Source organism: Acanthopagrus latus, chromosome 13, assembly GCF_904848185.1.
Source record: "Acanthopagrus latus isolate v.2019 chromosome 13, fAcaLat1.1, whole genome shotgun sequence".
Taxonomy (NCBI): domain Eukaryota; kingdom Metazoa; phylum Chordata; class Actinopteri; order Spariformes; family Sparidae; genus Acanthopagrus; species Acanthopagrus latus.
This window is the reverse complement of record NC_051051.1, coordinates 15152882-15175874: the sequence shown is the minus strand read 5'-3', so window position 1 is coordinate 15175874 and position 22993 is coordinate 15152882. Positions and strand designations below refer to the sequence as shown.

Here is a 22993-nt window from a genome sequence, read left to right as displayed (position 1 = left end):
CAGCAGGGATATTTCATTATGTACATAACGAGTGCCATTAATCGCTCTTAACAAGAGGACACAACCTCACCTTGGCAGTCTCACACACACAGCAGGAAGGTGGGGGGGGGGTTGGGGGCGGGGGCATGGAAATATCTACAGTGCGCACAGAAATTAAAATTCACCACACTCAAGGATCTGCCGCCTCCTTTTGACCGACCACATCGCGGCCCGGGGGTGTGTGGAGGCAAGCCAGCAGTCATATAGAAGCTGCTCATCTGATAGACACATAAAAACACATAAAAAAAAAAAAAAGTAGAAGAAGAGGAAGAAGGGGAAGGGAAGGGGAGGAGAGGAAATAAATATATAAATAAAAGTGGGGGGAAAATGCCGCAGTGGTGGTTGCCAGCGGGGGCTCGCGCCCTTGACATACTGACACGGGTGGAGGAGGGAGGGGGGGTGCTGTCATGTGACACTCTTGTCATTCGCCTGATCACCCGCCTGCCCGCCCGGCCACCTGGCAAACACCCCCTCCGCCCCCCCATCCCAATAGCTCGCCCACCTTCGCTCGACCTCATCCTCCGCTGACCTGACGCCACTTGCCCCCCCCCATCTCCTCTTCCACCTATGCCCACCGCCGCCCCCACCACTCCGCCCCTCTGCAGTCCTAGCACCCCGTCCGCCCCACCCCTAGCGCTCTGTCTCCCCCCCCGCCCCCCTTCTCCTCTCCCTCCCCCGCGGCTGTGCAGCAAGGTCAGGCGGGTCACCGTGTCCTCATCTGTAATCCGCTGCCATTCGTCAGCAGCCCCGGCCCAGGCTGGAGGAGAGAGAGGAGAGAGAGGAGAGGCAGGCGCTCCGACGAGGGGAGAATGCCCAATTAGGCAGCTGTCACACACACACACACACACACACACGGCTCAGCACAGCAGAGCAGGAGAGAGAAAGAGAGGAAGGGAGGGAGGGAGGCTGCAGAATCAGCCTACTGTCCACAGACAGAGGGGGGGACGGGGGTGTACATGAATCCTTTCAGCTGTGAGTGTTTGTGTATTGTTTTGGTGTGTGTGTGTGTGTGTGTGTGGAGCAGTTGGGGGTCAACTACAGTTTAGACATGTATGACTACAATGTGAGGCATGTCATCAGGAGGGGCAGCAGAGACTTTTGAGGATACAGTAGTTAAAAGAAAAAAAAGAAATTTAGACGGGGCAACTATTCTTATCTTAAAATGAAACGAGTGCTGAGTATTGAGTAGAGTACCTCTCTTATCTATAAGCGCAAGATTGATGAGATGATCAGGGAGAAATGGCCGGGTGCTCCCGGGGACAGAAAAACACCACAGGGCAAGCTCTGTGTAACGGCCAGTTGGCCATTTAAACAGATCCAAAGGCCGGGTCAACACGTCCCCAGCCACAGTGGACTGTGGACTGGGGGGGCAGCACCACACTGAAAATTCTTTACACTCGCAGACTAGCAGCAGATATCAAATGGGTGACAAATATCCCATAATTGGATCATTCATCACCAGCGAACACATCTGTTTTGAGTAATGGGAAAACTAATCAGCAAAAATGATACAGAGACGACTCCACGCCAGGCACCGGGAAGATTTATGCTCCAGCAATTCAGGACTCAAGCCTGTACCTATTGATTGTTTAGTCTAAATGCTTTTCCATTTAATCAAAAGAAAGAGTCAAAATGGTCCTACGCCAGCTGGGTGACGAACAGGTGTGACCGAGAGGGGCCCAGAGGGGACGCACGGCGGGGCTTTAACTGGCGAGGGGGAACTCGTTCTACACCCTTTTCTTCCTTAGTTCCACTTTAAATGTCAAAGTTCATCAGGGTTCAGTGGAGCTTCAAATCCAGCTTTGAGTGGTTAGTGTTCAAAAGGATTGCGTCACAAGAGAGGGACACTTATCCTGTAAATCCTGTCTGAGTAGAAAGTACAGTTCATAGAGACTTAGGCTAGATGTCATCCAGGCTGGATACATATGTTCCTCCACCCTCGGGGAAGATTTTCACTCGGCTACAGGTGCCTGGGGTAAACCCGTCCTCCCTGCTAGACGGTCAGCCGGCACACACACAAAATGGAAGGGAGGACAGAGGCGGAGGGAAAAAATGCCCTGTTATATTAATATAGTTAGAGCATGCAACGGGGATAAACACTGAAATCCCCTGAGCAACCCTCACAGAAAGGACTTTCTCTGCTACAATCTGAATGTCAATTTATTATTCATCACTGGAAGTGACTTTTTCCAAGGTAGCAACACTCTCATTTCCTCTCTGTAGTCTGTGGTAACGTCTAAACCCCTTTTGCCGTTTTATAGCAGTAGTCACGCGTTACAGGAAACGTGATTACTTTTTTTTCAGTAATGAGCCCAATGTAAAGGTTGAAATCCACTAATATCATTAGATACTAATCCCTGTACCATGCTGGTGTAGGGGCAGTTTAAAAGCACTGTATGTCATTTCTTCCACTAAGGGCTACCCGGCCAACTAACATGTAAGTTAGCGTTGCCCTGGTTGCCTATAAATTGATCCATCTACAACTTGAAAAGTTGAGTGAGAATTTATTTTCAACTTTAAGTTCTCCTGTGAAGATGGACTCGTGAGTAGATGCGTCTCTGTGATGATGTTTAATGTCCCTGACAACTAATGCTGCTCATTTCGTCGCTTGTTGGCAACCGACTATTTCGAGACACGTAAGCTTTTCATAATCATATTTGATGTTGTAGAACAAAATGTAACCGTAAGCCAATTAACAAAACGATCCCCGATTTTGAGACAAGGTAACCGGAAGTGCATCAGTCCTAACTTATTTCTCGCTTTTTATGACACATTTCTGCAGCCCAAAAAACAACAAATGCTATCCTTGAAAGTTGTGAGGTAGTTGTGGGTTTATAAGAGACAATGAAAAAACGATGAAAAGACGGAAGATGAAAATCATTCTGACTTTAGTCACATTCTCCAAATACCTGCCTCACTCTCTGGCCACTCTCTCCCAGACATTATGGCAACAGGCGACCAAATTAAATGTTACCTTGAGTACACTACATTATAATGCAGAAATGTTTGTATTATACCGTTAAAGGTAGACTAATATAAATGTTGGTCCCTCAAGACAAAAGTGTAAACATACATGAAATTATACACCATCTATCACTGTAGTTTGAAGCTTCACTGGATACCCTGACTGACATTGACACTGGTTACCCTGATAGGCAGTGAAGAGTTTTAGCATTTCAGCTGCTTTTTCTGAAATCGAACGTAAATGACATGTGCGCCGCAAATTAATATGACTTTGATAAAAAAACAAAAAACAAAAACAAAACAAAAATACTGCATTCCACCCTTGTACTTTGGACTAATGTAATAGGAAAAGAAAAAACGTGATACTGTATGGGATAAGTGATGCTCTAAAGTTCATTAAGGTCATGTAAAATCCCTATCATGTCCCGCAGACACTACAAGTCCCTTTGGGAATACTTGAGTAATTTCTGGCTGTATCAGTGCGCGACTCCACCCATCTCTGTGATTGTTATTATAATGACTCAGTGTTTCGTCGGCCAGTTCTTGCTCCGTTCTTCCAGCACTGAAAGTACCTAAAGTGCTCCCAAAGTCTAAAGATTGTAATCTGTGATGTCATATTGATGCATAGCCTGAAGCAGCTCCATTAGCGGGCCTGACTGACTTTGGGGACTCATACAATGTCTGCCTGCACTTTTACATCTACAAGGAAATTTAGATGATAGTAGAGGCTATTAGTTCTGTTCCAGAAAACGTAGTCTTATCTTTGTCCAAAATATCATCCCAATTACCTTCACCTTATACGGCTTTTCCAATTCATCGTGTATTGACTAAAATCACCGATGAGGAGGTATTTCTCATATCTACCCATGGACAGTAATAACCATGCTAGTCTAGGAAAAGGGGAAAAACATACACACTGCTTAATCACGGCTATGTTTAACAATAACTGGGTTCTGTTAATAATGTGATACTTCATTGAGGAAAATCCTCTTCACACAGGGAGGTCAGCGTCAGCACCACAGCTAAGCCCTTGGGCTGGAGCTGATAGTGGTACAGTGTTTAATGACAGTACAGTACGAACTTCCAGTATGCTGCCCAAAAACATAGACTTGAATTGAGGTTGTCAGGCCAGAGGACAGTCTCTAAACTCACCAAACCCACCCTGATGCTTTAAAGTGCTGCAGATACGAACAGCTGTGTCACAGGACAAGACATTGCGCAGTCACAATGTAATGGGCACTGCAAGCCGATACCTGATGTGACCGACGGACACATGACTACAATGTAAACAAAAAGTGGACGAGCAAGTCGGCCAAGTGGATACTGTATACCAGCTGGTTGGTATCCAGTCATGAGCTCCCTTTTGTTACTATGACATCAAAACGGGAGGCAAAACTACAATGATGCTACTGATGAAGCAAATTTGAACAAAATAGCCACTGATTAACAATATTTAAGATGACTTCATGATATCTACCCAGGTACTACACATGAAAAGCAAGTTAGCAAATTCACATTGAAAACAATGACTACCAATGTGCACTGTCAATGATAAAAAAAAACCAAAACAATAAATAAATATAATATGATAAGAGTTTAGCACTCAGCAGTAACCCACCTGTCAGAAAAGGAGTTAGTATGTTTCCTATCGCAATACAAGATAGGTTTCTTTGTATGATATTCAGTGCAATGGTATTGACTATGAACACTTTTTGAGTTATTGTACTGAAGTTAGAAAACATTACCTCCCACACAGAGGCTTTATTGACAGCCACTAAAGCATACTGCACATTATGACTGTATTGTTCATTTTATCACTGTCATATCATTTATTCATCATTCATCAATCCAAAAAAATGACATCAGTATTGTGTAATAATGAATCTATACACAAATAACATATTACACAATACTCCACATAGACATTTTAACGGGTTACAGTAGGAAAAGTTCAGATGTTGCTAATAGCATTACTAATTTATTTAGGTGTCCCAGCAAGCCATCAGCAGTGTGACAGTGAGCCAGCAAGTACTGCAACAACAACAACAACAACAACAACAACAACAACAACAACAACAAACAGGAGCCCGACGCTGAGGTAGGGCTGGAACCAATGGTTATTTTCATTAATGATTCATTGTCTAGTTCAAAACTTGTTAGAAATGTCCATCAGAGCCCAAAGTAATCTCTTCAAATTGCTTCTGCAGTACAACCAACGGTCAAACCAAAACCAAAGACTCTTCATTTACCGTCATGAATAAAAGCATAAAGAAAAGCAGCGAATCACTCGATTTAAGACGCTGGAACAAGTAAATGTTGGATGCTTTTGCACCAAAAAAGGACTGAAACAATTTATAAATTATCAAAATGTTGGCAACTAAATTTCTTTCGACTTATCGACTTGGCTCTACTCTGAAGCGGCTACATGGAAACTGTACTATTCCTACTATAATGTGAAAATATCAACAGTTTGAAAGGCCTATTGTCTCTCATCTGCATCCCCTCTGACTTCAGCCCAAGTATATTTCTGACTCATCGGTGTTCAAATGAGCACTTCAGGAACCCACTGGGTGTACTGTATAACGTAGGCCTGACATAATTAAAATGCTGAGTAACTGTACCAAAATTGTTTCCATCACATTGCGGCCATTTAGCTGCAGTTGCTACCTACAATAACAGTCACAAACATTAAAACACATGCACCTGTGGCTACAAATCTTATTTCTATGTGAAACCACCTGCTGATGCAGTATAGTGTAGTTTGCTTGCAAGGCAGTTAGTGCTCTTTAGAGTGAAGGCTCACTGGTCAAAAAAGGTGAAATTCCACTAAGATAAAACCACACTTTAGTCTCGGGCCTCAACTGAGGTAGATCTGGAAGCGGCTGCCATTGGTTCACTGTCCCTTTAAATAACTTTAAGACCTTTTTTCTCTTCTCTACCTCCCTCCCCCGAGGTTTATCACTGTGACTCTTCTCTCTTCCATCGTTCCCCATTGCTCTCTCTCTCTTTCTCACACACACACACACACACACACACACACACACACACACACACACACACACACACACACACACACACACAGCATTTGTGTGCTAGTGTGTATGTGTGGCTGGCAACTACAAAGCAGTTAGCCAAGCATCTCTTGGCTCTGTGCAGAGAGAATAAGACACTCTCATTACTGCCCTTAAAAAGCTCTTGCCCTAACAAAATCCACTGTAGACCCAGACACCAGTGCAGAAAGTCACAGGAGCGATTCACAGAGTTAAAGGCTACTTTCCCCCTTACGACTCAATCCTGTGTCTGCTTGTGTGTGTGTGCATGCATGTCTGTGGTTGATGGTTTCTGCCCCCTCCCCGTTCCCCTTTCCTGTTCCTCTTTAATGTCACAGGGCTGGCTCATATGACCTTGAGCAGCAGCGTTGGCACGGCAAGAGCGAGAGCTGCCTCGCCTGCGGGCGCCCTTGAACTGGATCTGCAAGACAAAAAAAAAAAAAAAAAAAAAAAACCTTCACGCGGCCTGATAGACATCTCAGCTCTGCCCCCCCCTCCACCTATCCTCCCCCTTTCTCCTCAGCTCTTTTATTCAATCTACGCCACTCCTTATCTGTTCCCCCTGGTGGGAAGAGATTTATCAGGATGCTGTATCTTTAACCTCTCTATCAGACTGAGATAGAAACAGAATTTCAAAATGTCTGACCAGCCTGTGCTGATTTATTTTTAACCCACCACCACCTCCTCCTTCTCCTCCTCCTTCATGCACATGCCCTGTGCCATTTCAAGAAAGTGGTGGAGGGTGGTGGTGGTGGGGGTTTATGGAATACACCTGTGTGATGAGATGTCCATCCACTCCTGAGGTGTTGTTTACATGCAAGGAAATTCCAGACTGTTTTTCCTCTGCGCTCCGCTCTGAGCCATTGGCACACAGTGACCTGTAACTTCAACACAAACACCCCAGCCTCTGTTCCAAGGATGAGCGCGGGCCTACTAGCCAATCAAGGTTTTCCAACTAAGAGAGGGGGGCGGCGCCTTGGAGCCAGTGTTTTGACAGGTTGATGATGACCTGCTGGGTCCAGAAGAAGACCTCTGTTATTTTTTTTTAAGAGAGAACACTGTGGTCCAAAGTCCAAAGTCTGGCTCTGCACTGTCAGACTATTCTTGCATTGGAGTTACTGAACGTCGTCTACTGTAAAAGCAACAAAGACGGCTTTTATCAGTATGTAAATATTGCGGCACCCTCCCTGTGACTGCAGCTCAGGCCACCAAGGTTCAAGTAATACAGTAAATATTTGCATTGCCTTGTTAGCAATGTGTTCAATACTGGGTGTTTGAAAAATCATGAAAGGCCTTTTCTTTTGAACATACGGCTCGTACACTCCGGAACAGTGTGTGAGCACAGGAGTGTATTGGAGGTTTGGACACTCTGAGACCGGTCTAGCCCTCCTACTGGCTCACTTCATGCCTGACCTTTCCAAACTGTAATGTTATCACATGTCATACACAGGCCTGCTGGAAACCATCTGCTAAAGGCACTGTTGTGGCTCCCTATCGTAAAAAAAAAAAAGAACCCAACACAACACTGGCTGGAGTGGCCAAGTACTGGTTCTGACTGGTTTACAGCTCAGCGTGCCTCACCTTCACACACACACACAAACAAACACAAACACACACACACGCATAGAAAGACAGACGGCTACACGTACACACACCCTCAGAAGCTGTTGTTGTGCGACGTGAGCCATGAGCAGTCTCCTCAATTAGCGTTAAGGGGCTTTCGCGCAGAGACATGAAGTTCTGGGGCTAAGAATAACATTAGACAGGTCTGCTGCCCGGCAGTGGCAGTGCTCGGGAGCTGTGGCACCGAGGAGAGCCGGGTGTGTGTACTAACCGGAGTCTTGCTGCTAATCCGATCCCCCGCCATGTTTAGCCCCACCTCGGGATATTATGTTATGTTTGTTAGTGTGACACCTTAGCTAATAAGGCTGTTTTTACACGGAGCGAAACCAATATGATTAGCATTAGTTGGGACTGATACAGGGAGAGAGGGAAAAAAAAAAAAAAAAAAAAGACACCAACTCTAACGAAGGGTGTGTTTATTTGGAGTGAAAGCCCTCCCATCAAACACGAAAATCTAGTTTTCAAATCAGGGAGATGGGTGTGCTGAAATATTAAAAAGGCCCACTATAGATCTCCCCCCGCAGGAAGAGCCAAAAAAGCAGGCTGGGTTGTGGAGACACCACAGTGTCCTGGGAGATTCATTACAGGCAGATTTGTTCCACATAGTGAAATATGAGTGAGCTCTACTGCCTGAAAATTGCATTGCTCCATAAGCAGACCCCGATGCAAGAATAAGCCCTGATATTCAAGTCTAAGGTCTTAGCTCAATACAACGGCCACAGCAATTATTTGTGTGGAGGAGATCAAACCCAGTGTTTATCCCGCTTTGTCTGTCGGAGACACAAAGGGTATGAAACAACGAGTCGTGGCTCAGACTCCATTTGAAATCAATACATCAAAAATATATGGTAGCCGTGGATTATGTCTTCCCCCGCGGCTTGAGGGCAGCCTGCCAAAAATCCACACGAGCAAATCTGACCTACCACTAATTCTTGTTCTAACATAACATCAACCGTCATTCGGTTTAGCTGGCACAGCAGTGATACTGAGGTTCCTTTGAAAAGTTAAGCAGAATGAGTTAAATAAAAGCCTTTTTTGTTTTAGTCAGGAAAAAAACGAAGCATATCTCACGAGGGATCATGTAAGCATATTATCTATTCAGTATTCACATGTCTGGCTTTGGCACAGATGATATGCAAAGGGGTCACTGCAGCTGAATAAGCATCTGTATTGCTCATTTCTAAACCACAGTTGAACTTGGTACAGTAAATAACCTGACCTGAATAAAGTCGAGCAAATCTGGGAGAAAGCGGGCTATATTTAGCAAACAGGAACCGGTGTGTCAGAGAAAGAGAGAAATGTGAAAGGATCCTTTACTTAAAAGTGTGTGTGGCTCGGGCTTTGAGCCTGTCAGGTCTGACTGCGGTAATCAAACGCTATTACTGGAGACTGAGAAGGGAAAGAGAGGAACTTATAGGAGGTGGCAGTGCTTCAGAGACTCCTGCGCTACTGTTAGGCTTATATGTGCGTGTGTTTTTTGAAGTGTGGGGCTGGGGAGTGAGGAGAGACCTCAGTGCTCAGCTTGGGGCGTATAATCTATGGTTCATTTGCAGCTTTTCTCCCCAGTATGACAAGCCGTTTACAAGACGTAGCCTCTGCTGCTGACCCAGTTCTGAGTGGCTGCGTCTCGCGACAAGGCCCTGCCTCCCCATCAGGCCCTGCTCCTCGTCTAACTGACGATAACACCGCCACCCTCTGCCTCCGTGAACTGTGGGAAAAAAAAATAGGTCGCCCTGACCCACTTTTCTTCTTCTTCTTTTTTTTTTCTCTCTCCCCTCCCTGAGATCGTGCAAAGGAGTTCTGCAGAGCATGATCGAGGGAGACAGTAGAAGGGAGAGAGGGAGGGAGACAAAGGAAGAAAAGAAGTAAAAAAAATTACCCACTCAGATGCTTCTCTGTGATGGCCCCCTGAATTTTAGCGATGCGTTCCTCTGGCCTTGGGATTAGAGGAAGCCCTTGTCAATTGGCTTGCTGTGTGTTTGGTAAAAAAAAAAAAACCCTCACACGCCTTGATACAACTGCTCCTGAGGTTAAACACCATCCACAGTGCACCCCCACCACTTAATTTCTGCATCTCATCTTCTAGGTGGTCATTATCTCATGTCTTACTCAGAATGCTAAATGGGATCCTCTGCCTTATTTTAACGCAGACATACACACTGCTTTTTGCAGTCATTTAACACCCATGGAGGTATGACATGTCATCCAGCCAGAAAAATTATGAGCCGTTCTTGGCTGGGGGAGATATTACGGGGCTAGCTGAGCTGAGCTGAGCTGCCCTAATGCCTGGTAGCATGACACTGGCCCCCTCAAATGCCTCGGTGTGGGGATAGGACAGCTCATGATATATCTCAGATCACGCACGGTGCTCTCATGCAAACCCCTTCCCTCATTAAGCCGCGCTCACTCATGCATTGCTTTTGTAATCCCTCCATACATTAAGCATGGCTCTCTCCTCGACAGGCACGTTCCTCCGACAACAGCTGAGACTTTCACTCATTTATAAAAACAGATAGTTTGCTCTGCCATCTGTATCACTGTCTGGATTCCTGTTCGAAAAGCCATTGTGAAATACCTAATCAACGCACACCTTTGACTGCTAATTTAAATATTAATGCGGCAGCCAAAAATCATCACTCATCACTCACCGCCTCGGTGTCGCTTAGCAACCTTTGTTTAGCTTCCGCTCAAGAGCTATATTTGTAATGGTAAGAGTGACATTTAATTATTACCTTTGAAAAACCTTTTACCTTTAAAGAGACTTACTGAACTGAACAATACTACTTCAGCAGCAGCGTGCTACCTTTTCTTTTATACTTTTAGTCTTTGGCACCGCTGCAGAGTAAGCTCTGAATTTAAAAGAGAGCAATTATATTGATTGCATTCAATGTTGTAAAAAGTCCCCAATAGTCAATCGTGAGTTAAAGTAAAGGCATCGTTTTAATATATAACTTCAGTTAAAGTGAATGTCAGCCATAGTAATTGCACTTGAGACATAGTCTTCAAGTATCTAATGTAGTCTCCAAGTACAGATATCCAATGTAATTGTATGACTGTAAATATAATCAGGTATCAAAAATACAAATGAAAGTAAATTATATGTATATCAACATGTGTACCGTGTAAGATACTTTAACTGATAATTGACCCAGCTGATTATTAGATTCGAAATTCAGTATTTTTCAGATTTTTTAGGGTTTTTTTTCTCATCCAAATGCCGTATAAATGTATTTTAAAAAGCAATACTTTGGCTCTGATGCAGCATGGAATCTGTAATCCGATAAATTGCCCCCAGTGATGTCACTCAGTGGCTAGACTGCATTCTGGGTAATGTAGGCAACCTGTTTTGAAATACAGTCAACAGGTCTAGCATCCTAATCCCATAACACTGTTGAACTCATTATGGACTGTTAAAAAACCAATGATCTAAATCGATACAGTTGAACCAGAGGTATCACCTTTTTTATTCCACACACTCTGCAACCCATCACCCACATTACCCACAATGCACCTTATCCACTCAGGGCCATCAACCTTTTCACAAATGCAGCAGTATTCCTCAAGACCTCAAGACCCGAAAACACATTTCATTGTGTAAAATTCGTGGGGATGACCTTTAAGTAATATTTTTGATTAAAAGTGAAATAAGGTGAGCTCAGATAGCAGTAGCGTTGTACTCGTCACCACGTGTTACAATGATTTTACACATCTGAGCCCTTCTGAAACCACAGCAGGACTCATGTACGCAAATCCCAAAAATTTGGTTACCCAAACCTTTTACAAATAGACTGTCAAATAGCTCTCAGAATATTAGCGTGCCTTATGTTAGCACCCCAGTGTCACACAGTTTGCTCGCACACGAACATTAGTCCCACCAGATGCTCGCGACTACATGTGTTTGCGTGTGTACTCATTTGCATCAGCCACAGTTTGACACACCACTTTAAAAACCAGAGGAGGGTTGACCTGCCGCTAAACTCTCACCAGCCCGGTGCTAAGCCCCTGCGTGCTAATGGTGACCCAGTGCACACAGACATGTTGGTGCCTCAGAGACGAGTCATGGAGCCCGCTGCTCCACTTTTCTCTGCTGCCAGACACGCTGCAAAAACCATGGAGCTCTGCTGTTTCTTACTTTCATGTGTAAAGTGCAGCGGATAGGTCCAGAGACACAGAGAGAAAATGGCTGTGGGAGCAAGCAGGATAGGGTGTCAGGTCTCTTTATTCGGCGGGGGCTGGTGGAGGTTCTAGTTCCAGTTAAGGGGGTGGATGTAGGTCAAGCCCTGCCTCCTCATAAGCACCAAGGTCAACGCTGAATGGAAGGGAAGGTGGCTTAGAGAGAAAGAGGCCCTGGATAAACCACATTCGTCTGGCTCCTGTGCCAGCACCAGCCCCAGACGTGTAAACACAGTTACACAAGCACGCCGTTCCTGTGCTCACCCTAGGTGTGTGTGCATGCAAAAAAAAAAAAAGAGAGAGATCTCACACGTTATACAAGCTTTACCGTAGCTTCCATTACCTTTTATAATCTAAACAAGGCTTAACTTAAAGTGACATATGAGTTAGCAGGTTGTCGTGCTGCTCTCTTTGGACACGACACAGTTATACAAGAGCAGCTGAAAAAGTCAACATCCAACAAGTACATGCTACAGGTTCCTGTCGGCTCCTTTGTGTGTGTGTGTGTGTGTGTGTGTGTGTGTGTGTGTGTGAGCTAAAGGTGTATCCACGCGGGCAGCAATTTAAGTCTGATTTTAAATGTCAAATCCTAGCAGGGGATCACCTTCATTTTAGTTGTGTCTAATAAGACAGGCCTCTGCACACAATCAAGGGAGCTTATGAAGTGTTGGGACCACAGGGGAGAGCACTGCGCTAACAATACAAGGACCTGGAGTCTGATTCCCACTGGGGCCATCCGAGATAATAATGAAACGCCTGATAAACACGCACCAATTTAGAATGGCAATATTTTTCAAGACGAGAGAAAAAAATCAAACAGAACACTCATTCAAACAGTTCTTTATATATAATAGATACAGGACACATCCTCATCAGGATCTCCTGCCAGCGCCTCTCTGTCCATCCTGACAATGACAACATTCTTGTATAACGCCATACTCCGTCCAGAACTGTTTTTATTATAGCTGGCATGTCTGTGCTTGTTTTCTAATAACACTGCGATGAAATAGGCAGCTCAGCATTTGAGAATTAATGACACTTGGCTCCACAGAGAGTGGAGGAAAGAGGACATTTCTGTGGCAACAAGTCTGGAGTTTAGTCTTTGCTTTGTCATATAGTGTCATTGCCTCACAAAACATCAACCAACTTTGGTTTACTGAATTCTAGTTCAGTCCATGCCAATATGCGTTTTTAATAGCACATTACATTGTGTATCATTTGGATTAGAGCTGCATCGATTAACGAACGAAAAGAAAATCTGTTGCCAACCACAGCAATGTGATAATCTACTAAAGGTGCACTATGGACTTTTGAAAAAGAAATTCGAACTCAGAAAGTAAATACCAAATTAATAAGGTGATAATACAAGCTCTGAATAATGTATTTTATATATTTCCATAACTGAATAAACAAGTCCTCTTAGTGAAATAAGTTCCCCAGAACACAGTCTGAAATACGGGTCCTGCAAATATAAAAAATAATAAGTTTTAAGTTAGTTTGTTTATCCAGTGTATTCACAATATTGTTCAAATGTCAAACATTTCAGCTTTTTTGAAAAAATTCTGACAAAGTATGGCTGACACAAACAATCAGTTAATTGTGAAAATAATAATCTGAAATAGTCATTAGTAGTCAGGTCCACACCTGATTTGGATGTTACATTTAAAATTCAGTTGTGGTTTAAAATGTGCAGATTCAGGACAACAAATAAAGTTATGGAACAAAATAATAGTATAAACAATATAATAATAACCAACTTGTCATCATTTCATAAATAAAGTTAAAATTGAAGCTTTGCAAAGAACACAACGGCAGCAGACCAGAATGTATAGTTTCTCTTACAATGGAGTTGAAGGAATAGATAAAAACACCATCTCATTTTCTCTCACTAAACATGCTATAGGGAAACATATTACTTTCATAATAGTCATAAAAATGTAATTGTCGCAACCAATCGAAAACGATCTTGTGGAAACAGTGCCTCCCTCTGATTCTCCAGTTCTACAACAATGGTTTACAAAGAGAAAGCATAGCGCAATATTCAGAATCCAAGAAGTGAAAAATGATTCGATCACATGTAGAAACACTGACATTTGGCCTGGGTGTACGATTGCATGTTATAACAAAGTGGGCCGGGATCCTGATTTACCCAGCCATATGGTAAACATATCCACGGGGCAGAAATGTTAACGTACTGGCATAAAAATACTCTGAAGCAGAGACAGTAGCGTGCTCTGAAGCGAGACAGTGAGCCAGCGTGGTTTGAACAGCGGGGCAGCTGTAGGGAGTGAGTGAAGGCAACTGCAATAACACAAATCCAAGCAGCCAGCTCACTCTGGACATGAATCACTCTGGACATGAAACAACCTTTCCCTGACATATGCTGGTATCAGTGATTAAGAATTGAGAGGATGACTAAACCTGCTCACTTCGTCACCACAGTCAAACCAGGCGGAAACTTGTGGCCGGCGATTCCCAAATCCAGACAGCGGCGGGGATCGCCGGAGCCACGGCGCTCTTTCTGACACGACCTTGACCCTGACTGACCTTGGGGGCGATTACCCAACTGAATGTCAGCCCCTGCAGCTGCATGGTGTCTCCACCCCCTCATCCTCTTAGACATACAAGGTCAGGAGAGAGGATGGGGGGGGGTGAGGCTGGGTGAAGGGTGTCATATGATTGGATCTCCTTCTGGAGAGTTACTTAAAAAGCCCCTGAGCAATCAGGTCAAGGTCACGCTTTAGCCTTAAAGCTACAGGAAAAGAGAGAAGTCTGTGAATGAGCACGTGTGGAAAAGTGCACAAAGACAGAGGGGAGGGAGGAGGGGTGACTACGTACTCCTCTACATGTTCGGCAGTCCTGGGCCCTTGATAACTTGAAAACACAAGCAATGATTCTATTAGCTGTATTAATCTTCCTGCTTAGTGGACACTTTCATTCAAAGTCACTTACACGATTATCACTCTTGCACATCTCTTTCCATTTCTAGAGCTGGATATTTACTGGAGGAATCCAGGTTAATTGCCTTTGCTCAAGGGCAGAGGGTGAGCAGAGTATGAGCCAGCAATCTTCTGGTCACCAGTCCATTTTCCCAAAGTAATAGGTCATACGGCTGCCTCAAGTCATCAGCCCAGTGCTCTCCATCTCCTCTCAAATGGCCTCTCTGCTACTGTGCGCCTCCTAACACAGTTATGGGAGAGCTGTAAGTCTGAACCACAGCCTCTTGGTCTGTTTACCCAGCGCCGGTGGAGGAGCCGCTGAATAACGCCACCTCACTAATGGATTTGAAAGTGGGCTGGAGCTTCACAAAAGGACAGCATGTTTCAGAAATTCTAGAGACCGTTCTGAGTGAGAGAGGGAGGACGGGGGTCATGCCAAATGTCCTCGCTCCTTGCTTTGTGGCGTGGGAGTGCATTCATTTTTTTAATTTAGAGATGTGCCACTTATTTAACCGCCGTCTGCTAAAAAGATGTTTATTGAAAGTGCAATGAGTCATTTAGGTATTCATTGACAAATTTCAAACGGAGTGAAGGGAGCCTGTAATGTCAGAGCCATTACAAGGCCAGTCTTTATGCATCTCAGAAGGCAGACTCTAATGGAATATAATTAAAGCCGAATGACAAATCATCAAGCCTGGAATAATATGCAAAAAAAATAAGGTATTTCAAGAGGGATTCAGTGACATTCCTCTTTTGGGAATCCGGATAATGTGCTGCAGATCTATCTGAACTCGCATAGCTCAGACTCTCCACGGCCACCCGCACAGGTCCCTTGTTGCCCAGCAACAATTCAGCTCATCACTAGAAGCCAAAAAGTTACACAATTACAGTTCAAGCCAAAAGAGGATTTGGGGTGTGCAGCATGTAACGTCATTCAGCAAGTTACATCCAGCTCCTGTAAGATGTGGGGCTGAATGAATGAGAGAGAGTGGGAAAACCCCACCTCCATCCTGAAAAGCGGAGCAATGTGGAAGTATGCGAGTGTTCACATGGTTGTACTGAAAATAACCCAAATATTGACAGTAGAATGGTGCACTATGAACTCAGACGTGTTGCAGCAGCCGTGGCATAAAAGAGCAGCTCTAAGGTACAAAGTTTAATGATGCCTGAATTTCCCCGAACTTCACCCGTTTCACATTGGAAATAAATCTCAGAGACACAACCTCGCAGCATATACTGCATATGCATCGCCCTCTGCCTCCCTCCCTGCCTCCCTCCCTCCCCTGTCGTCCTGTGCAATATATCCATCATTCATTCATAAATTCTGAAAACTCCTCTTTAGTTAATTGCCTGGGAAAATTTAATTTCAAACGAAAGCTTTTAAAAGAGAAAGATATAATTAAGTTGCAGGGATCTCTCTGCCCCCTCCTTGTCCAGGGGGGCCGAGGGGACATGTGCTGTGAGCTGTGCAGCTCTGCACCGCACTGCTCCGTGTCAGGGAAGTCATACACCCATGTTTAAAGCAGAACGTTACGTAAAGCCTCCCCCTCTGCACAGGCTTACTGCACCAGACGCTGTGTCCTTGCCTGGGCTGCTCAAGGTTCCCAAAAGGACAGGCTGCTAAGAAGTTGGGAAGGACGGGGCCCAGTGATAGCCTGCAAAGAGGGGAGGGAGGGGGAGAGGGAGGGAGGGGGGGAGTGGAAGGAGAGCTGCTGCCTGTGACAGCTTTGGACTTTGAATTCAGCGCCAGACAGGCTCATGCATCAATCCCTCAACTTACAAAGACAAGCCACTAACCTTGACGAGGCCAGGGACTCTTCAGGAATGAGTGGCATTTTCACTTAGCCCCGGCTTCTCCCCTGCACGCCTGCCACATAACCTGGTTAAAATAAGGACAGTTGAATAACAGCCGACCTCAGCCTTTGGACTTGGTGACCCATCCTAGCCTTCAACCCTTAGGCTTCTTAGACCATGCCAGGCACATGTATGGGATAATACATTTGGAGGCAACAAAAATAGCATTCAGGACACAAGGTGCAGCAGCCTTGTCTGACGCCTGTCGGAAGCTGTTTTGTTTGAGCGATGCATGATGCAGGCTCACATGAATCCATGTGTGCCATGATCCTTGGGGTCAACGGCTGTATTATCACAGACTACATTACGTACATCGCTTAACTGCTGCAGCTAAACAAGAGCTACAAAACAAACAAAAAAAAGGCAGACAAGTCTCTAGCATCTTTAGCCTTTGTGAAAACAACGAGACAGACGCTCTCCATCACATGCACACGCACAGCTTGGGTATTCCTGCCATCTATGAGCGTCTGTCCTCATTCCCCTTGCAGTCCGCCCACTCAGTCACGCCTGTGACATTGGCCCGCTTGTGGCAAAGCAGAGACCTTCCCCCTTCGTCTGACTGCAGCATCCTGGCAGCACGCTTGCCACAATGGTAGAGAAACCTTCCTACTGCACCTCTACAGCCCGGGGGCAGCAGCTCTGCTACAGGAGCACGAGAGGCAGAGAGGGAGGGAGAGGAGCGAAGGGAGGGAGTCAGTTCCACTCCGCTCCTCTGCTGTGACCACACCAGCCCGGCCAGGGAAAGAGTCAGCTCCTCTCACATCACCCAGGAGGTCTGCTGCTCCACGCTACATCTCCTCAGTCTTTACTTAATGTACCAGAGGAGAGGGGCGGTGGAGATTTGGTGCTGAGCTGGTCGCACCGTTGCCACAGCACAAGGTAGCTTGATGCCGTTTCCCTGCTCTGCTTCATTGATCGGCACAGTTCGGCTTCCGCAGCTGTTGTTTTCATAATGGGCCGAGGCTTCATGTGGGTAATGTGTAATTTATTTGGTCGACAATATCCTTCTCTTTTTGGTCTCCCTCCCCTTCGGTGAGCAATTTCAGCAAAGTCTAAATAATTCACGGCAATTGCAATCAGCAGCGATCAATCGGTGGAGATAATTGAGGGGCCTGTCATTGCGCCAAGGCCAAGGTGAAGTGCGAAAGCAGAGGGGTAGAGAGTTGGAGGTGAGGGTGAAGAGAGAAGGGGAGGAGGAGGAGGAGGTGGTGGTGGGGGGGGAGTCATTCAACAGATGAGCTCTGGCTAGTATAGCCCTCAGAGGTTGCAGCAGAGGCGTCCATCTTTCCCCCTCGCATTTCGTCATTCCAGCTCCGCATCCAGGAGCGATGGCTGTAAAGACGCATTTAGCGGTTCCTGCCTTGTCATCAAAATGAGTCCCATTGACTTTGGTTGCCTTCTGTTCATGACAGAAGCACCAACAGGAGCCGGAGTGATTGTCTCAGAATGAGATAGTGCTGTTATGACTGAGAGCCCTCACTAAACCCCATCTTCTTAGCAGCACACAGTGGGAATACTCCAAAAACTGCCCACACAATGATCTTATTTCAGGCAGAAAAATTGACTTCAGGAGTTTCGCGCCTTGTTTTCTGATGCGGCCTCATTCTTTGGGTGCTCTAGTGGCAGAATAATACACTAAAATGCCATATAAAGAGTAAACAGGCGATTACTGCATGCCTTTTTGATTGAAGTAGGGGTGCATGACATGGATTTTCTTTTCAGCCACTGCTGATAAATGATAATTACCCAGTTGTCTTGGTCAGTACCGATAAGGTCACGTCTAATTTCACAGTTTTGTGTTTTAAAAACAAGTTCCTAACTTGTAGTTTATACACACCTGAAGGTAGAATGTGGGCAAAAATGCGTGATTCAATATTACACAGCTCTCATAAGATTTTCTATGTTAAATACCCTTTTCTGGACCTTTGCAGGACATGTACTGCCGATAATGTAAATTCCCCCAGTATCAGGCCAATATAGATGTAAGACGAGCTTAGAATAGCAGAGCTCCGCTGGTAGTTTCATATTATATAATTCATTTTTTATTCAGTTATGTTGGCTTCAGTTGCTAAATCCATCTGTGTATGTTTACACTTTCATCAGTCAAGCCTTGACATTTTAGCTTCGTCTTCTTCATATCCATTACAGGACATTTTTCCAGTCCAATTTTATGCAATCTGGCCTTGTTGTGGTATCAAGACTTGCGAGTATGTTGCTGCAGTCTGTAGAATACTTGTGTGAAATCCAGTGAGAGATAAGAGGTGTGGAGGAGGAGGAGGAGGAGGAGGAGGCGCAGAAGAGAGTCAAGATGCTAAGGAGCGCTAACATCCTCTCAATAGTGAAATACTGGAAAGGGATCATTTCAAACACAACGTCGTGTTTTGGTCTCGTAAATTTGAGATAAATGTCTTGGACCGAATATTAAATTTACAGCATAATTGTTCCGATGTAAATCTCGGCCCAATAACAGCAGTAGTAGCGACGACCGTCATTAGCGGAGAGTGTCTACTGAATAAACAAACAATAAAGAGAACAATAAAATGATTTGGCTTAATGCATGCTCCACACAAATATTATAGAGCCCAAACAATTAGAGAAATGAGCTTGTGGCCAAAAGGTCTCCGGTTTGGATCCTCAGCGGGCCGACAGTACAGGCCCGTAAGTAGATGAGAAATGCACTTCTACTCCTCAACATCTACTGTCAAAGTGCCCTTGAACAATGTTCGGTGGCCAACAATACAAGTGCTGGGCAGCTCCCAGGTCTATAATAAATCAAAAACTCTGCAGTAAATGCATGACACTTGTTCTGGTAGATTGCACATTAGTTTGTTTTTTTCGCCGACTATCTCGGCAATCAAAAAGCGGGATGCCGCCCTCGATTTCGTCTGCCCCGTGCCTCGCGCTATTGTGACTGACAGATTTACAAACAGTGGGGCTTGAGTCGGCACAGTGGTAGCAGTTAGAGAGGCTGTTAGTAGAGATAAGTGCCAAGGCAGGTACTCCTGTATCTGTGGCATCACCCGGGATAAAAATACACTATCACATCAAATTATTTACAGGAGAATGGACGTCACTAAGTAGCAACAAATGGTGTGATCCTGGTATTACACCCATGTTAAGGGCAGAGAGGGATGCAGAACACACCTACGTGAACACGATCACACACTCGCGTCAAAACACGCCACTCTCATACAGCAGCAGTGGTGTTTTGATGGCAGATAAGATTCGCTGTCCTGAAAGGCAGCCAATGGCTAGGAGAGTAGAGTGCAGTAGTCCAGAGTCCAGTCTTGTGATCGTTCAGCAGCCTCGACATCATTTGCATTCGGCCATTTGAATGTCCTCTGGTTCTGTTGCAGGCTGCTGCACATCACTCAACAGCAGCTCCCTGGACAACAGCACACATCCCAGTCGAATTGAGCTACATCCAGTACATACAGGAGGATCCTCAGAGCCACAACACGCGGGGCCAGACCGCTCAAACACAAGTACTTTTGCAACTTTAAAGATGAGCTATAAATGTGCAGGTTTTAGTTATCTATGGCAAAAGAGGACAAGCTGAACTACCTTGAACATCTTGTGTAAGTTCGGGTCAAATAATTAAGCAGCTTAAATGCTCAACAAAGGAAAGGCTAAAAGGCAGACCCCCAGACACAGACAGTATTTAGAAGGCTTTAAAGAAGTTTGACTTTTCTCCACATCACTTTAGATTGTTAGCCTGAGTTATGGTGCTGCTGTGAAAGGTAGCACATTAACCGAACGCGCTGTTTTTGTTTAATCCTCCTCATATTACGACATCCCAACAGGTCACTGCTGGGGAGCTTTGCAAATTGCCCTTTTAGAACCTGAACTGGAGACGTACTCTGCCCTCCTTCCTGTAACTCGCGGCAAACTTCAGCCCCTGACCTTCTGCCTCCACGCTGATCCAAAGTCCAGTGAAGCAATAATACATTTCAGGAAAGGGAACACCTACGCAAAGGCCATTCAGAGAGCCTCTCTGAAAAACATCCAAGTCTTTGAACTCTATCAAAACATATCTGACATGATGACACAGTGATGTGACAGGCTGCAACGGACCAACCGCACTTTCGTCTGCAGAAAGTGCCCTTCCAAAAAAAAAAAATAAATAAATAAAAACCTGAATGGACCGGCGAGCGGCCACAGACGGGAGCACAGTTCAGGATGTGTTGTAACAAAGCACGACAAAATGGGCATTAATGGGGATCATTAACTAAGTCATGACTCCAGACAGTGACCGCTTATCATGCGATGACAGGCCAAATGTTACCTCGTCATGCTGACTGTAATATAGATCAACAGACAGAGGTAATGATTTGCAACATTTCAGCCACTTTCACCTGCTGCTGTATTTACTGTCCATGCCTGAGGGCTACTGCCGTTGTCACTGACTCACCCTGAGGGGCACTGCAATGTAAAACGCGCGCACACACACACACACACACACACACACACACACACACACACACACACACAGATACAACACCGCTGACATATTACAGATACATGCCAGGCAAATTCCACGCTCCATCAGTCAGTAGTGCACAATTGAGAAGAGATTCCAACCCCGAATCTAAGAAGATCACAGTGTGAGTGTGAGTGTGTGTGGAGACTAAGCAGATTTCTCACTGCATCCAGGAAGCTGTGTTTTTTTAAAAAAAAAAACAAAAAAACACGTCGGATTCAAAGTCCACATATGGTCACAGTCAGCTCCTCTTCAAGGCCTTGAGGTTTCATTCAAAAACCCCCTCCTTTCCCTCACTACAATGTACAGAACGGTGCAGCTGTGAGGTGTTTCCCGTTGGTGGTGCTAAAAACGACTCGCAGATAGGTGGCTGCCTACTGTTTTGACCCGATGTGATGAACTACATTAAGTGTACTGACGTTACATTACAGCTGTGTGTGTATGTGCTGTTATCAATTCAGCCCCATAGCGTGACAGCATCCCTTCAGGAGGTTTTACACGGCTACTAGCTAAAACACACTTCCAAGATGTAGCAGGACGGTTTCGTCGGGTTTAGCGCCGTCGCTCCGTGGTAGGATAAATGTACTGGAAGTGGCTTTCGTTTCACAATAAATACATTTTATGTATAAATAAAACCCCCTCTATTGAAGGCCGAATTGACTGCTCGTGTGTTAGCCCGGCTGTGTTACAACTGAGCGACTCAGCGGGCTAAAACAGGAGCATTTAGCACCCGCTCCATTCACTTCTTTATGCAGCGTTTTTCAGCGCTATACCCATACGCGCCTCTGCTCGACACACAGGCAGCCTTTTTCCCTGCACCCTCGAAAAAAAAAATATATATATATATATATATATTATATATATAACACACACGAAATAACCCCGCCGTAGACCTCGACACCGCCTCCACCCGTGTATTTCCCCCCTCCTCTGGGCGCTAATAATGATAATAATAATTCCCCCACGTATGACAGTGCGTTCATCTGTAGCACCTACCTGCGTTGTCCACCCCGCCACAGTCAGCCGGAGAGGCGCATCGCTGCCGCTCGACAGGAGGAGGCAAATCCAATGAAAACGGTCGCGTCTGTCTTGACACTCTGTGGGCAGCGGACGTGGGGAACGGCGAGGCAGGCTTTCTTTAAAAAACAAAACAAAAAAAAACAAAAAAACAAAACCAAAAAAGAAAAACACACACAAAATGTTTTAGTCCAAAAAAAAAAGATGCCTCGTCTTTTTTTCTTTTTTTTTTTCGTGCTGCGACTGGGGGAAAAAAAAAGCGGGGCTCGAGGTGCGTGGCGTGCAGTCTGAGGGAATTGTTTATTCTCAGAGTCCCCTCGCTGTGGAGAAGTGAGCGGAGACAGCCACACTCCTCCTACTCCGCTCTGCCCGCCGCTGACACCACCCTTAAAGGAACAAGGCTCCACTCTGCTGCTGCTGCTGCTGCACGCGCGCGCACTCACACACTGCTCATAATAATAATAATGATGATAATAATAATAGTGCAACACTACATAAGTACAACAACAACAACAACAAAAAATATAAATAAATGTATTTAGCAGTTATCAAAGCTCTAATTGTTTGTGCTATTATCGCACAGAGCGGTTGAGACACCACCAGCAGAAGCCATTAACAGGGACAGTACTATCTGAGGTGGCAGCAGTGAAGAAAGGCATCAGCGGTAGTAGTTGCAGCAGTGTCTCAGACTGTAGCGACGGCACTTGGTACAAATCAGTCTACTTAAAGGAACAGTTCACCCAAAAAGGGGGGGGGGGGGAAATAATGTAAATAAATCACTCATCAGTCTACTCACACCCCCATTGCTGATGTAAAGCGGGGTAAAGGAAAAAAAAAACATATCTGGAACTTTA

At 45.1% G+C, this 22993-nt stretch overlaps 1 protein-coding gene across 2 annotated transcripts in view; it reads right to left on the bottom strand.

The window, feature by feature from the left end:
- nrip1b (nuclear receptor interacting protein 1b) overlaps nucleotides 1-22498 on the bottom strand; it is a 38644-nt gene extending 16146 nt beyond the window's left edge. Inside the window, exons 1-2 of one of the 2 annotated variants that reach the window (XM_037119576.1) lie at nucleotides 22119-22498; nucleotides 6408-6474 (exon numbers count right to left, since the gene is read on the bottom strand). The gene's annotated coding sequence lies outside the window, so the exon portion shown is untranslated. The remainder of the gene's footprint in view (nucleotides 1-6407; nucleotides 6475-22118) is intronic. The other variant, XM_037119575.1, reaches the window with a different exon arrangement.
- Nucleotides 22499-22993: the final 495 nt, after the last annotated feature.